A 17,462-nucleotide genomic window follows, 5' to 3' on the forward strand; every position below is an offset into this window, starting at 1 on the left:
GCGTACCCTGGCTCAAATTATGCAGGCAGATACTGATGATGACGATGTATCAGACCCAGAGGACGGTGAGGTGGACTTAGGTGGGGGGGATGCAGCCATGTCACAAGGAATACAGGCTACTAGGGAGGTCCTGCACATCAAGGATGATACGGTGACAGGAGAGGACGAGGAATCTTATTTTAATGTGAAAAATAAATCCTCTGCTACTTTCCCTGCATCAAAGGAATTACATTCCCTATTTGAAGAAACTTGGGTTAATCCGGACAAGACGTTTCAGATCCCTAAGATGTTAGTTACATCCTTCCCTTTTCCTCAGGTTGATAGGAAAAAATGGGAAAACCCACCGATAGTTGATGCATTGGTTTCTAGGCTGTCTCGTAAGATAGTTTTACCTGTTCCTGGGGCAGCTTCCTTGAAGGATGCTGTAGACCGCAAGATTGAGACCACTCTCAAAAATCTCTGTACACAGCTGCAGGGGTGGCCCAGAGGCCCACTATAGCTTGTGCATGGATCTCTAGGGCCATTGCTAAATGGTCAGGTAATCTAATTGACGGATTAGATTCCTTATCCAAGGAGGAGATAATTTTACTCCTACAACATATACAGGATTCTGCTAACTTTATGGTGGAAGCCATAAAGGAAGTGGTTTACTCAATGCATGCACCACTGCCATGGCAATGTCAGCACGCAGGCACTTGTGGCTACACCAGTGGACTGCGGATTCCAGGAAAGGCGTGGAAAGCCTACCTTTCACAGGTAAAGCCCTTTTTGGAAATGAGCTGGATACGTGGATATCCAAGGCGACTGCAGGTAAGTCTACATAACTTCCTTCCGCAGCTCCCCCGGCTAGAAAATCCTACACTGCTCTGACTCTACAGTGCTTTCGGACAGCGAAGTTTATAAACAGAACCAAATGTTCTTTTACGGCCTTCAAAGGCAATAGAAGTAAACCCAGAAAACCAGCAACTGTAGGTTCACAAGAACAGAACCCCGGTTCTGCTTCCTCTAAGCCTTCAGCATGACGGTGGATTGCACTGCCTGGAAGACAGCCCATTTGAGACTCTTCACTCACATATGGGCAACGTCATGCCAGGATCCCTGGGTCAAAGATCTTATAGCCCAGGGCTACAGACTGGAGTTTCAGGAACTCCCTCCTCACAGATTCTTCAAATCAGGCTTACCAGCTTCTCAAGAAGCAAGTATGACTTTACAGGAAGCAATTCTGAAACTGGTACAGACTCAGGTCATTGTTCCAGTTCCACTTCAGCACCAAGGTTAGGGTTATTATTCCAACCTGTTTGTGGTTCCGAAACCGGACAGTTCGGTAAGATCCATTTTAAATCTCAAGTCGTTGAACCCGTACTTACAGGTGTTCAAGATGGAGTCGCTGAGAGCAGCGATCTCAGGTCTAGAGGAAGGGGAATTCTTGGTGTCTATGGATATAAAGGATGCGTACCTTCATATCCCGATTTGGCCACCTCATCAGGCTTATCTAAGGTTTGCCTTACGGGACAGTCACTACCAGTTCCAGGCCCTGCCATTTGGTCTCTCTACGGCACCAAGGGTGCTCACCAAGGTAATGGCAGAGATGATGTTTCTCCTCCGCAAACAGGGAGTGAACATAATGCCATACCTGGACGATCTGCTAATAAAAGCACCATCCAGGGAGAGGTTGTTGGACAACAATGCCCTCTCAACCCGACTGCTCCAGGATCACGGGTGGATTCTGAACCTACCAAAATCTCATCTGGAACCAACATGGAGGCTTCCGTCCCTGGGGATGATACTGGATATGGAGGCCCAGAAGGTGTTCCTTCCGTTGGAAAAGGCATTGGTGATCCAGTCGATGGTACGGGATGTTCTAAGACAAACCCGGATATTGGTGCTTCTCTGCAGGAAGATGGTAGCAGCTTACGAGGCGCTGCAGTACGGAAGGTTTCACGCAAAGCCCTTCCAACTGGATCTGTTGGACAAATGGTCCGGAACGCATCTTCACATGCACCAGAGGATCCGTCTGTCGCCAAAAGCCAGGATTTCTCTTCTGTGGTGGCTTCAGACTTCTCATCTGACCGAAGGTCGAAGGTCCGGGTTTCAAAATTGGATTCTGCTAACCACAGACGCAAGCCTCAGAGGTTGGTGAGCAGTCACCCAAGAGGAACAGTTCCAAGGAAAATGGTCAAGTCAGGAAACCATTCTTCCAATCAACATTCTGGAACTAAGGGCCATATACAACGCCCTTTTACAGGCATTGCATCTTCTTCAAGATCAAGTCATTCAGTTTCAGTCCGTCAATGTGACGACAGTATGTTAGGCGCCGGGGTCCGCTCGTCGCTGCGGCCCGGCGCCTAGCAACCAGGGACGCCGTGCGCGTACAGCCGCCGGCTCCCTGGCAACGCTAGACGCCGGGCGCACGGAGCCGCACGGACCCTAGCAACGGGGACGCCACTTACGGACTGCGTTCCCCGTTGCTGGGTTCAATTTAAATAATGAGATGTCTGTTTTCCTGGCCATGCAGCTTGGCAGCTGTATGGCATTTAATCCAATCAGCCTCCAAACAGCTGATTGGAGGACTCCCTGTTAAATACACTTCCTGGGCTTCTCACAGACGCCGGTAATAGCTTCCTGAATGCTGAATCTGTTTGCTGAAAGTGTTTCCAGTCCTGCTGTATCCGGTCGTTCCTGTTCTCAGTTGTCCTGTACTCGGAAGTCGTCATCTGTTCCTGGAGTCCTGACTGAGCACCTTTGAACATCCAGTGGTGTTCGTGAGTCACGGCGTAGCCGTGTGTTGCGGCTTGGGCCGCTTAATTATTTATCATTTATTATTTGTGTTCCGGAGCTTTTGCGGAGGATTCCGCTCCCACAGATCCACTCTGGTATCCAGCGGTGCTGGGTAGGAGTACGGACTAGTGGATTTTGGTTGTCCTTTTCCCTGGCGGGTTACCGCACATACCTCAGGTTTAGTCAGTTAGCTTGTAGCCCCTGGCCTGGTTGTTTAGTCAGAGGGCCCCTTGTTATCACCCTGTCTCGGATTTCCCTTTGTCTCCCATTAAGACCTGAGGGGGCATCGGAGTTGGGCAGACATAATCCGCCCTTCAAACGCGGCTGCCATGGGCTCAAGCAACCATAGTCTCGCAGGGGATTTCTAACCACACGGGCGAGACAACGGAGTTAGGGCGCCAGGGGCTACTTTCTATTCCCGCTCCCTTCCCCAGCATTCCGTTCCAGTGCTCCGGTCCTTGCAATAGGACCACCTCAGACCAGAGTGCTGGAATCATAACATTATTACCGGCCACACCAAAACTTAAAATTAAACAGGGTTTGATTTTTTCCCTTATTCAGTTTTGTAAGGTTTGTCGGCCTCATGAATCCCACTGGTTTAGGGCCAAATCCTGGCCAGCTTCTAGTTAGCCAGATTCAAGAACTTACTCAAATGGTTCAGGATCTTTCCCTTCGGGTGAAGTCGCAGGAAGATCTTTTACGAACTTCCCCGAGGGTAGTTCCTGAACCGAAAATGCACTTGCCTGACCGTTTTTCTGGTGATAGGAAGCAGTTTTTTAATTTTAAAGAGTCCTGTAAACTTTATTTTCGTTTAAGACCTATCTCCTCAGGTACTGAATCTCAGCGGGTCGGAATTATTATTTCTTTGCTCCAGGGGGATCCCCAGACCTGGGCTTTTGGTTTAAAAGCAGAGGATCCGGCATTGTTGTCTGTAGACGCCTTTCTGGGGTCTTTAGGGCTTTTGTATGATGACCCTGATAGAGAGGCATCCGCCGAGAGTCAGTTACGCGCTCTCAGACAAGGTAGAAATCCTGCAGAGGTTTATTGTACAGAGTTTCGCCGTTGGTCGAACGACTGTGGCTGGAATGACCCAGCCCTGCGCAGTCAGTTTCGCCTCGGCTTATCTGAGTCTATAAAAGACAGTCTCCTTCAGTATCCCGCTCCTGAGACTCTCGATAAACTCATGGAGCTTTCTATTAAGATTGATCGTCGTCTCAGAGAGCGGAGGGCTGAAAAAGGAGCACCTGTCAGATCTACTCCGTGTGTATTTTCCATTCCTGAGGACATAGAGGAGCCCATGCAGATGGGTCTCTCCAGGCTGTCTCCAGAAGAAAGAGCCAGAAGGCAAAACTCTGGTCTTTGTTTGTACTGTGGGGGTAAGGGACATTTTGCCCGTAATTGTCCGAACAAGTCGGGAAACGCCTCGACCAAGTGAATTGTGAGGGGGTTCACTTTGGTCTGCAGCTTATCTCCTCGAATAACTCCCTGTTAGTCCCAGCTAAAGTTTCCTTTGGCAGCCTCAGTTCTTCGGTGTCGGCTTTTGTTGACAGTGGAGCTGCAGGGAACTTTATGGACTTAACGTGGGCCAAGGCCTTAGGTATTCCTCAGTTAAACTTGGGTAGGTGTGTCACCATGCATGGTTTAGACGGGAGTCCCTTGTCCAATGGGGTTATTTCCCTCTGTACACCCCCTGTACTACTTACGGTAGGAGCTCTTCATTCCGAAAAGATTGAGTTTTTCCTTACCCATTGCCCAGCAGTTCCAGTGGTTCTGGGTCACCCTTGGCTGGCCTTTCATAATCCCATCATTGATTGGCAGTCGGGGGAGATCTCACAATGGGGTACCATCTGTAATAAGGAATGTATTACGTTTCCCGTCAGAATAGCTGCTGCCATTCCCGAACCCATTCCCGTGGAATACCAGGACTTTGTTGATGTATTTTCCAAGGGCAATGCGGACATTCTGCCTCCCCATCGGCCTTATGATTGTGCTATTGAGCTAATTCCTGGTGCCACATTGCCAAAGGGAAGGTTATATGCATTGTCCGGACCAGAAACTGCGGCCATGAATGAGTATGTTAAGGAGAGCCTAGGGAAAGGATTTATTAGGCCATCTAAATCCCCTTTAAGTGCAGGCTTCTTCTTTGTGGAGAAGAAAGATGGATCACTCAGACCTTGCATCGACTTTAGAGCCCTGAATAAGATCTCAGTTAAAAATACTTACCCTCTGCCGCTGATTTCTGTCCTCTTTGATCAGCTGCGTTCGGCTGTGATTTTTTCTAAGATTGACCTGAGGGGAGCGTATAACCTCATCCGAATCAAGTCGGGAGATGAGTGGAAAACGGCGTTCAGTACTCAGTCGGGTCACTACGAGTATCTGGTGATGCCGTTCGGCTTGTCTAATGCTCCGGCAGTTTTCCAGGATCTCATTAACGATGTGCTCCGTGATTTTCTTGGAAGATTCGTGGTCGTTTACTTAGACGATATCCTGATCTATTCTGACTCTAGTGAACAACATGTTACCCAGGTGCGTCAGGTTCTTCAAAAATTACGTGAAAATCACCTATATGCCAAGCTGGAGAAGTGCGAGTTTCATGTCACGGAGGTATCCTTTTTAGGGTACATTATTTCCCCTCGGGGATTCTGTATGGAACCAAAGAAGCTCCAAGCCATCCTTAGTTGGGCGCAACCCACCAACTTAAAAGCAATTCAGCGCTTTTTAGGGTTTGCGAATTATTATAGAAGATTTATTCATTCTTTTTCCGACCTGGTTGCTCCCATTGTGGCACTGACTAAGAAGGGAGCGGATCCTACCAACTGGTCACGTGAAGCTGAGTTATCCTTTCAGGCCTTGAAACAAGCTTTCGTCTCAGCCCCAGTCCTCAGACATCCCAACCCAGAATTGCCCTTCATTGTTGAGGTTGATGCCTCGGAGGTTGGAGTGGGGGCTATCCTATCCCAGAAGGATCCGGACTCTCTAGAATTACATCCTTGTGCCTTTATGTCCAGGAAATTCTCATCCGCTGAATCCAACTACGATGTTGGTAACCGGGAGTTACTGGCTATTAAATGGGCTTTCGAGGAGTGGAGGCATTGGCTTGAGGGAGCAACACATACCATTTCAGTATTGACTGACCACAAAAATCTTCAGTACATCGAATCAGCTAAGCGGCTGAATGCCCGGCAGGCTCGTTGGGCTTTATTTTTTACTCGTTTCAAGTTTATTATCACCTTCAGGCCAGGTTCCAAGAATACCAAGGCGGATGCCCTGTCACGCAGTTTTCTTCCAGTTCATAATAACAGTCCTGTTACTCCCATACTTCCGTCTTCAGCCATTTGGGCAGGCCTCACACAAGATTTATTTACCCAGTTAAAGCAGCTTCAACATCAAGCTCCTGGGAATACTCCTGCTGGTCGTTTTTATGTCCCTGAGTTTTTGAGAGCTACTGTTTTGACTGAGTTTCACGATAGCAAAGTTGCCGGGCATCCGGGGATCTCTAAGACTTTGGAATTAGTCTCCCGCTCAGTATGGTGGCCTGGTCTTTCTAAAGACATTAAGGAGTTTGTTTTTTCTTGTCAGGTCTGTGCACAGCATAAAGTTCCCCGTTCCTTGCCTATCGGGCAACTTATGCCCTTAAATGTTCCTCTCAGGCCATGGTCTCATATTTCCATGGATTTTGTGGTAGACCTCCCTCTGTCAGCCGGATTCCGAGTCATATGGGTGGTAGTGGACCGTTTTAGCAAGATGGCCCATTTCATTGCTCTTCCCCGACTGCCATCTGCCCAGGAATTGGCAGTTTTGTTTCTCCGCCATGTTTTCAGACTTCATGGGTTACCCACTGATATTGTTTCTGATCGGGGTCCACAATTCATTGCACAATTTTGGAAGTCTTTTTGTGCCTCATTAAAGATGAAATTGTCTTTAACTTCCGGCTACCATCCCCAATCCAACGGGCAGACCGAGCGAGTTAATCAATCATTAAAACAGTATTTGCGTTTGTACTCAGCCAAACTCCAGAATGATTGGTCCGAGTTTCTTCCTTTGGCGGAGTTTGCGTACAACAATTCTTGTCATTCCTCCACTAATGTGTCTCCATTCTTTTCAGTTTTTGGTTTTCACCCCAGAGCTAATTCTTTTTTTCAACATTCCTCTGTCTCCTCGCTAACCTTAACCTCTCATCTCAGACTCATTTGGAGAAAAGTGCACCTTGCTCTCAGAAAAGCGGCATTTCGAGAGAAAAAAATTTCTGACAGGCTCCGGCGGCCTTGCACTTTTAAGGTGGGAGATAGGGTATGGTTGTCGACTCGTAACATTAAACTTCGACAAACCTCAGCTAGATTGGGCCCCAAATTTATTGGACCATTTCATATTATTAAAAAAATCAATCCAGTTGCTTTCCGGTTACGTTTACCAAGAGCTCTCCGGATCGGAAATACGTTCCATTGCTCCCTGTTGAAACCATACGTTTCATCCAGTAGATTTCCTCGGAAGATCTCTCAGGGGAAATCACCAGTAGATGTACAGGGTCATCAGGAGTTCTTGGTAGAGAAGGTTCTCGATTCCAAATTGTCCCGGGGTCGGCTTTATTTTCTGGTGCACTGGAGAGGCTATGGTCCAGAAGAAAGGTCTTGGGTCCTGGATAAGGATCTCCATGCCCCGAGTCTCAAGAGGGCATTTTTTCGGGAATTTCCTCGGAAACCTGGCTTTAGGGGTTCCTTGACCCCTCCTCAAGGGGGGGGTACTGTTAGGCGCCGGGGTCCGCTCGTCGCTGCGGCCCGGCGCCTAGCAACCAGGGACGCCGTGCGCGTACAGCCGCCGGCTCCCTGGCAACGCTAGACGCCGGGCACACGGAGCCGCACGGACCCTAGCAACGGGGACGCCACTTACGGACTGCGTTCCCCGTTGCTGGGTTCAATTTAAATAATGAGATGTCTGTTTTCCTGGCCATGCAGCTTGGCAGCTGTATGGCATTTAATCCAATCAGCCTCCAAACAGCTGATACACTTCCTGGGCTTCTCACAGACGCCGGTAATAGCTTCCTGAATGCTGAATCTGTTTGCTGAAAGTGTTTCCAGTCCTGCTGTATCCGGTCGTTCCTGTTCTCAGTTGTCCTGTACTCGGAAGTCGTCATCTGTTCCTGGAGTCCTGACTGAGCACCTTTGAACATCCAGTGGTGTTCGTGAGTCACGGCGTAGCCGTGTGTTGCGGCTTGGGCCGCTTAATTATTTATCATTTATTATTTGTGTTCCGGAGCTTTTGCGGAGGATTCCGCTCCCACAGATCCACTCTGGTATCCAGCGGTGCTGGGTAGGAGTACGGACTAGTGGATTTTGGTTGTCCTTTTCCCTGGCGGGTTACCGCACATACCTCAGGTTTAGTCAGTTAGCTTGTAGCCCCTGGCCTGGTTGTTTAGTCAGAGGGCCCCTTGTTATCACCCTGTCTCGGATTTCCCTTTGTCTCCCATTAAGACCTGAGGGGGCATCGGAGTTGGGCAGACATTATCCGCCCTTCAAACGCGGCTGCCATGGGCTCAAGCAACCATAGTCTCGTAGGGGATTTCTAACCACACGGGCGAGACAACGGAGTTAGGGCGCCAGGGGCTACTTTCTATTCCCGCTCCCTTCCTCAGCATTCCGTTCCAGTGCTCCGGTCCTTGCAATAAGACCACCTCAGACCAGTGCTGGAATCATAACACAGTAATGTGTAATGACAGTAATGACAGTTTATGTACAGTAATGTACATAAACCGACAAGGCGGAACGAAGAGCAGGGCAGCAATGTCAGAGGTAACAAGGATTCTTCTCTGGGCAGAAAGACACGCTGTGGCATTGTCCACGATATTCATTCCGGGAGTAGACAACTGGGAAGCAGACTTCTTCAGCAGACACGACCTCCACCCAGGAGAGTGGAGTCTTCACCCGGAGGTGTTCGGGTGCTTGACACGTCGGTGGGAAATGCCACTAATCAACATGATGACCTCTCATCTCAACAGGAAGCTCAAGTGGTATTGTTCCAGGTTGAGGGACCCACAAGCAGTGGTGGTGGATGCTCTGGTGACTCCATGGGTCTACCAGATGGTGTATGTGTTTCCACCACTCTCATTGATCCCAAAGATTCTCAAAAGAATAAAAAGGGAAAAGTTTCAAGCAATTCTCATTGCTCCGGACTGGCCAAGAAGGGCCTTGTATGCGGATCTACTGGAGATGCTCCTGGAGGACCCCTGGCCTCTACCTCTTCACAAGGACCTTCTCCAACAGGGGCTGTTCATCTATCAAGACTTACCACGGCTACTTTTGATGGCATGGAGGTTGAGAATCAAATTCTAGACCGGAAAGGGATCCCAGATAGGGTTATTCCAACCCTGATCCAAGCCAGAAAGGGGGTAACGTCTAAACATTACCACCGTATTTGGAAAAAACATGTCTCTTGGTGTGAGAACAGGAAATTTCTTGCGGTGGAATTTCAACTGGGACGTTTTCTCCTTTTTCTGCACAAGGTGTGGATGTGAGCCTACATTTGGGCTCCATAAAAGTCCAGATTTTGGCCTTATCCATTTTCTTCCAGAAACTATTGGCTTCTGTCCCGGAGGTTCATCCATTTTTGAAAGGGGTACTGCACATCCAACCGCCCTTTGTGCCTCCTACGGCACCTTGGGATCTCAACGTGGTGTTGCAGTTCCTGCAATAGGATTGGTCTGAGTCTTTACAGGACGTTGACGTCAAGTGACTTACGTGGAAGGCCGTCACGCTGTTGGCCTTGGCTTTTGCGAGGTGTGTGTCAAATAGGGGCCTATTGTCTCACAAGAGCCCCTATTTGATTTTTCATGAAGATAGGGCTGAACTCACAGCATTTGTGCTTATATCAATATATATATATACACTGCTCAAAAAAATAAAGGGAACACTAAAATAACACATCCTAGATCTGAATGAATGAAATATTCTTATTAAATACTTTGTTCTTTACATAGTTGAATGTGCTGACAACAAAATCACACAAAAATTATCAATGGAAATCAAATTTATTAACCCATGGAGGTCTGGATTTGGAGTCACCCTCAAAATTAAAGTGGAAAAACACACTACATGCTGAGCCAACTTCGATGTAATGTCCTTAAAACAAGTCAAAATGAGGCTCAGTAGTGTGTGTGGCCTCCACGTGCCTGTATGACCTCCCTACAACCCATGCAAGTGGCTCAGGTAGTGCAGCTCATCCAGGATGGCACATCAATGCGAGCTGTGGCAAGAAGGTTTGCTGTGCCTGTCAGCGTAGTGTCCAGAGCATGGAGGCGCTACCAGGAGACAGGCCAGTACATCAGGAGACATGGAGGAGGCCGTAGGAGGGCAACAACCCAGCAGCAGGACCGTTACCTCCGCCTTTGTGCAAGGAGGAACAGGAGAAGCACTGCCAGAGCCCTGCAAAATGACCTCCAGCAAGCCACAAATGTGCACGTGTCTACTCAAATGATCAGAAACAGACTCCATGAGGGTGGTATGAGGGCCCGATGTCCACAGGTGGGGGTTGTGCTTACAGCCCAACACCGTGCAGGACGTTTGGCATTTGCCAGAGAACACCAAGATTGGCAAATTCGCCATTGGCACCCTGTGCTCTTAACAGATGAAAGCAGGTTCTCACTGAGCATATGTGACAGACGTGACAGAGTCTGGAGACGCCAAGGAGAACGTTCTGCTGCCTGCAACATCCTCCAGCATGACCGGTTTGGCAGTGGGTCAGTAATGGTGTGGGGTGGCATTTCTTTGGGGGGCCGCACAGCCCTCCATGTGCTTGCTAGAGGTAGCCTGACTGCCATTAGGTACCGAGATGAGATCCTCAGACCCCTTGTGAGACCATATGCTGGTGCGGTTGGCCCTGGGTTCCTCCTAATGCAAGACAATGCTAGACCTCATGTGGCTGGAGTGTGTCAGCAGTTCCTGCAAGACAAAGGCATTGATGCTATGGACTGGCCCGCCCGTTCCCCAGACCTGAATCCAATTGAGCACATCTGGGACATCATGTCTCGCTCCATCCACCATCGCTACGTTGCACCACAGAGTGTCCAGGAGTTGGCGGATGCTTTAGTCCAGGTCTGGGAGGAGATCCCTCAGGAGACCATCCGCCACCTCATCAGGAGCATGCCCAGGCATTGTAGGGAGGTCATTCAGACACATGGAGGCCACACACACTACTGAGCTTCATGTTGACTTGTTTTAAGGACATTACATCAAAGTTGGATCAGCCTGTAGTGTGTTTTACCACTTTAATTTCGAGGGTGACTCCAAATCCAGACCTCCATGGGTTAATAAATTTGATTTCCATTGATAATTTTTGTGTGATTTTGTTGTCAGCACATTCAACTATGTAAAGAACAAAGTATTTAATAAGAATATTTCATTCATTCAGATCTAGGATGTGTTATTCTAGTGTTCCCTTTATTTTTTTGAGCAGTGTATATATATATATATATATATATATATAGTGTTTGCTTCCTTCTTTTTTAAGTGTATACGAATAAAATTTTAATCAATTAATTTTTCATAATAGTAATATTATTATTTTTTCAAGTGTGCCCTGGAAAAGACACATAGCTGCTTTTGCCCCCTTTTTTCTATTAGAAAAGGTCATATCCTTGTTTCATAGTTTTTATCTTCTGGGAGCACCACCAACTTATTGCTGAACCAATTGTTATTGAGGCTTAATGTTGGTTTTGTAAAACTATAAATTCAAAAAAATAAGAATTTACTTACCGATAATTCTATTTCTCGGAGTCCGTAGTGGATGCTGGGGTTCCTGAAAGGACCATGGGGAATAGCGGCTCCGCAGGAGACAGGGCACAAAAAGTAAAGCTTTAGGATCAGGTGGTGTGCACTGGCTCCTCCCCCTATGACCCTCCTCCAAGCCTCAGTTAGGTACTGTGCCCGGACGAGCGTACACAATAAGGAAGGATTTATGAATCCCGGGTAAGACTCATACCAGCCACACCAATCACACTGTACAACCTGTGATCTGAACCCAGTTAACAGTATGATAACAGCGGAGCCTCTGAAAAGATGGCTCACAACAATAATAACCCGATTTTTGTAACTATGTACAAGTAATGCAGATAATCCGCACTTGGGATGGGCGCCCAGCATCCACTACGGACTCCGAGAAATAGAATTATCGGTAAGTAAATTCTTATTTTCTCTATCGTCCTAGTGGATGCTGGGGTTCCTGAAAGGACCATGGGGATTATACCAAAGCTCCCAAACGGGCGGGAGAGTGCGGATGACTCTGCAGCACCGAATGAGAGAACTCCAGGTCCTCCTTAGCCAGGGTATCAAATTTGTAGGATTTTACAAACGTGTTTGCCCCTGACTAAATAGCCGCTCGGCAAAGTTGTAAAGCCGAGACCCCTCGGGCAGCCGCCCAAGATGAGCCCACCTTCCTTGTGGAATGGGCATTTACATATTTTGGCTGTGGCAGGCCTGCCACAGAATGTGCAAGCTGAATTGTATTACACATCCAACTAGCAAAAGTCTGCTTAAAAGCAAGAGCACCCAGTTTGTTGGGTGCATACAGGATAACAGCAAGTCAGTTTTCCTGACTCCAGCCGTCCTGGAACCTATATTTTCAGGGCCCTGACCTCATCTAGCAACTTGGAGTCCTCCAAGTCCCTAGTAGGCGCAAGACACCACAATAAGCTGGTTCAGGTGAAACACTGACACCACCTTAGGGAGAGAACTGGGGACGAGTCCGCAGCTCTGCCCTGTCCGAATGGACAAACAGATATGGGCTTTTTTGAGAAAAAAACCACCAATTTGACACTCGCCTGGTCCAGGCCAGGTCCAAGAGCATGTTCACTTTTCATGTGAGATGCTTCAAATCCACAGATTTGACTGGTTTTAAACCAATGTGTTTTGAGGAATCCCAGAACTACGTTGAGATCCCACAGTGCCACTGGAGGCACAAAAGGGGGTTGTATATGCAATACTCCCTTGACAAACTTCTGGACTTCAGGAACTGAAGCCAATTCTTTCTGGAAGAAAAATCGACAGGGCCGAAATTTGAACCTTAATGGACCCCAATTTGAGGCCCATAGACACTCCTGTTTGCAAGAAATGCAGGAATCGACCGAGTTGAAATTTCTTCGTGGGGCCTTCCTGGCCTCACACCACGCAACATATTTTCGCCACATGTGGTGATAATGTTGTGCGGTCACCTCCTTTCTGGCTTTGACCAGGGTAGGAATGACCTCTTCCTGAATGCCTTTTCCCTTAGGATCCGGCGTTCCACCGCCATGCCGTCAAACGCAGCTGCGGTAAGTCTTGGAACAGACATGGTACTTGCTGAAACAAGTCCCTTCTTAGCGGCAGAGGCCATAAGTCCTCTGTGAGCATCTCTTGAAGTTCCGGGTACCAAGTCCTTCTTGGCCAATCCGGAGCCATGAGTATAGTTCTTACTCCTCTACGTCTTATAATTCTCAGTACCGTAGGTATGAAAAGCAGAGGATGGAACACATACACCGACTGGTACACCCACGGTGTTACCAGAACGTCCACAGCTATTGCCTGAGGGTCTCTTAACCTGGCGCAATACCTGTCCCGTTTTTTGTTCAGACGGGACGCCATCATGTCCACCTTTGGTAATTCCCAACGGTTTACAATTATGTGGAAAACTTCCCCATGAAGTTCCCACTCTGCCGGGTGGAGGTCGTGCCTACTGAGGAAGTCTGCTTCCCAGTTTCCATTCCCGGAATGAAACACTGCTGACAGTGTTATCACATGATTTTCCGCCCAGCGAAAAGTCCTTGCAGTTTTTGCCACTGCCCTCCTGCTTCTTGTGCCGCCCTGTCTATTTACGTGGGCGACTGCCGTGATGTTTTATCCCACTGGATCAATACCGGCTGACCTTGAAGCAGAGGTCTTGCTAAGCTTAGAGCATTATAAATTTACCCTTAGCTATATTTATGTGGAGAAAAATCTCCAGACTTGATCACACTCCCTGGAAATTTTTTCCTTGTGTGACTGCTCCCCAGCCTCTCGGGCTGGCCTCCGTGGTCACCAACATCCAAAACTGAATGCCGAATCTGCGGCCCTCTAGAAGATGAGCACTCTGTAACCACCACAGGAGAGACACCCTTGTCCTTGGATATAGGGTTATCCGCTGATGCATCTGAAGATGCGATCCGGACCATTTGTCCAGCAGATCCCACTGAAAAGTTCTTGCATGAAATCTGCAGACTGGAATTGCTTCGAAGGAAGTCACCATTTTTTTACCATGGCCCTTGTGCAATGATGCACTGATTTTAGGAGGTTCCTGACTAGCTCGGATAACTCCCTGGCTTTCTCTTCTTTTTCTGGACTGTGTCCAGAATCATCCCTAAGCACAGGAGACTTGTTGTCGGGATCAGCTGCGATTTTGGAATATTTAGAATCCACTCCTGCTGTTGTAACAGTATCCGAGATAGTGCTACTCCGACCTCCAACTGTTCCCTGGACTTTGCCCTTATCAGGAGATCGTCCAAGTAAGGGATAATTAAGACGCCTTTTCTTCGAAGAAGAACCATCATTTCGGCCATTACCTTGGTAAAGACCCGGGGTGCCGTAGACAATCCAAACGGCAGCGTCTGAAACTGATAGTGACAGTTCTGTACCACGAACCTGAGGTACCCTTAGTGATAAGGGCAAATTTTGGACATGGAGGTAAGCATCCCTGATGTCTCGGGACACCAGATAGTCCCCTTCTTCCCGGTTCGTTATCACTGCTCTGAGTGACTCCATCTTGATTTGAACCTTTGTAAGTGTTCAAATTTTTTTAGATTTAGAATAGGTCTCACCTAGCCTTCTGGCTTCAGTACCACAATATAGTGTGGAATAATACCCCCTTTTCTTGTTGTAGGAGGGGTAATTTAATTATCACCTGCTGGGAATACAGCTCGTGAATTTTTTCCCATACTGCCTCCTTGTCGGAGGGAGACCTTGGTAAAGCAGACTTCAGGAGCCTGCGCAGGGGAAACGTCTCGACATTCCAAACTGTACCCCTGGGATACTACTTGTAGGATCCAGGGGTCCTGTACGGTCTCAGCGTCATGCTGAGAGCTTGTCAGAAGCGGTGGAACGCTTCTGTTCCTGGGAATGGGCTGCCTGCTGCAGTCTTCTTCCCTTTCCTCTATCCCTGGGCAGATATAACTCTTATAGGGACGAAAGGACTGAAGCTGAAAAGACGGTGTCTTTTTCTGCAGAGATGTGACTTAGGGTAAAAACGGTGGATTTTCCAGCAGTTGCCGTGGCCACCAGGTCCGATGGACCGACCCCAAATAACTCCTCTTCCTTTATACGGCAATACACCTTTGTGCCGTTTGGAATCTGCATCACCTGACCACTGTCGTGTCCATAACATCTTCTGGCAGATATGGACATCGCACTTACTCTTGATGCCAGAGTGCAAATATCCCTCTGTGCATCTCGCATATATAGAAATACATCCTTTAAATGCTCTATAGTCAATAAAATACTGTCCCTGTCAAGGGTATCAATATTTTTAGTCAGGGAATCCGACCAAGCCACCCCAGCTCTGCACATCCAGGCTGAGGCGATCGCTGGTCGCAGTATAACACCAGTATGTGTGTATATACTTTTTATGATATTTTTCCAGCCTCCTGTCAGCTGGCTCCTTGAGGACGGCCCTATCTATAGACGGTACCGCCACTTGTTCTGATAAGCGTGTGAGCGCCTTATCCACCCTAAGGGGTGTTTCCCAACGCGCCCTAACTTCTGGCGGGAAAGGGTATACCGCCCATATTTTCTATCGGGGGGAACCCACGCATCATCACACACTTCATTTAATTTATCTGATTCAGGAAAAACTACGGTAGTTTTTTCACATCCCACATAATACCCTCTTTTGTGGTACTTGTAGTATCAGAAATATGTAACACCTCCTTCATTGCCCTTAACGTGTGGCCCTAATAAGGAATACGTTTGTTTATTCACCGTCGACACTGGATTCAGTGTCCCTGTCTGTGTCTGTGTCGACCGACTAAAGTAAACGGGCGTTTTAAAAACCCCTGACGGTGTTTTTGAGACGTCTGGACCGGTACTAATTGTTTGTCGGCCGTCTCATGTCGTCAACCGACCTTGGCGCGTGTTGACATTATCACGTAATTCCCTAAATAAGCCATCCATTCCGGTGTCGACTCCCTAGAGAGTGACATCACCATTACAGGCAATTGCTCCGCCTCCTCACCAACATCGTCCTCATACATGTCGACACACACGTACCGACACACAGCACACACACAGGGAATGCTCTGATAGAGGACAGGACCCACTAGCCCTTTGGAGAGACAGAGGGAGAGTTTGCCAGCACACACCAAAAACGCTATAATTATATAGGGACAACCTTATATAAGTGTTTTCCCTTATAGCATCTTTTTTATATATTTCTAACGCCAAATTAGTGCCCCCCCTCTCTGTTTTAACCCTGTTTCTGTAGTGCAGTGCAGGGGAGAGCCTGGGAGCCTTCCCTCCAGCCTTTCTGTGAGGGAAAATGGCGCTGTGTGCTGAGGAGATAGGCCCCGCCCCTTTTTCGGCGGCCTCGTCTCCCGCTCTTAACGGATTCTGGCAGGGGTTAAATATCTCCATATAGCCCCCGGAGGCTATATGTGAGGTATTTTTAGCCAAAAAAGGTTTTCATTTGCCTCCCAGGGCGCCCCCCTCCCAGCGCCCTGCACCCTCAGTGACTGCCGTGTGAAGTGTGCTGAGAGGAAAATGGCGCACAGCTGCAGTGCTGTGCGCTACCTTAAGAAGACTGAGGAGTCTTCTGCCGCCGATTCTGGACCTCTTCTCGTTTCAGCATCTGCAAGGGGGCCGGCGGCGAGGCTCCGGTGACCATCCAGGCTGTACCTGTGATCGTCCCTCTGGAGCTAATGTCCAGTAGCCAAGAAGCCAATCCATCCTGCACGCAGGTGAGTTCACTTCTTCTCCCCTAAGTCCCTTGTTGCAGTGATCCTGTTGCCAGCAGGACTCACTGTAAAATAAAAAACCTAAGCTAAACTTTTCTAAGCAGCTCTTTAGGAGAGCCACCTAGATTGCACCCTTCTCGGCCGGGCACAAAAATCTAACTGAGGCTTGGAGGAGGGTCATAGGGGGAGGAGCCAGTGCACACCACCTGATCCTAAAGCTTTACTTTTTGTGCCCTGTCTCCTGCGGAGCCGCTATTCCCCATGGTCCTTTCAGGAACCCCAGCATCCACTAGGACGATAGAGAAAATACTTTATTATATCCTGTGCAGATTAACACCCTCTTAGTGAACTCACAACTCGTCAATTTAGTGAACTCACAATTTCTTCCAAAGGTGGTGTCTGCGTTTCATATCAACCAACCTATTGTGGTTCCGGTGGTTTCCGACACCTCTGCTACTTCAAAGTCCTTGAAAGTTGTGAGGGCTTTGAAAATCTATGTGAAGAGGACAGCTCGTCACAGAAAATCTGACTCGCTGTTTGTTCTCTATGATCCCAAAATGATTGGGTGTCCTGTTTCGAAGCAGACAATTGCACGCTGAATCAGGATTATTATCCAGGATGCTTATTCCGTGGCAGATTTGGCGTGTCCAAAATCTGTACAAGCCCACTCTACTAGGTTGGTGGGTTCTTCCTGGGCAGCTGCCCGGGGTGTCTCGGCTTTACAGCTCTGCCGTGCAGCTAC

This window comes from Pseudophryne corroboree, chromosome 11 (genome assembly GCF_028390025.1).
Source record: "Pseudophryne corroboree isolate aPseCor3 chromosome 11, aPseCor3.hap2, whole genome shotgun sequence".
In the NCBI taxonomy this organism is placed as follows: domain Eukaryota; kingdom Metazoa; phylum Chordata; class Amphibia; order Anura; family Myobatrachidae; genus Pseudophryne; species Pseudophryne corroboree.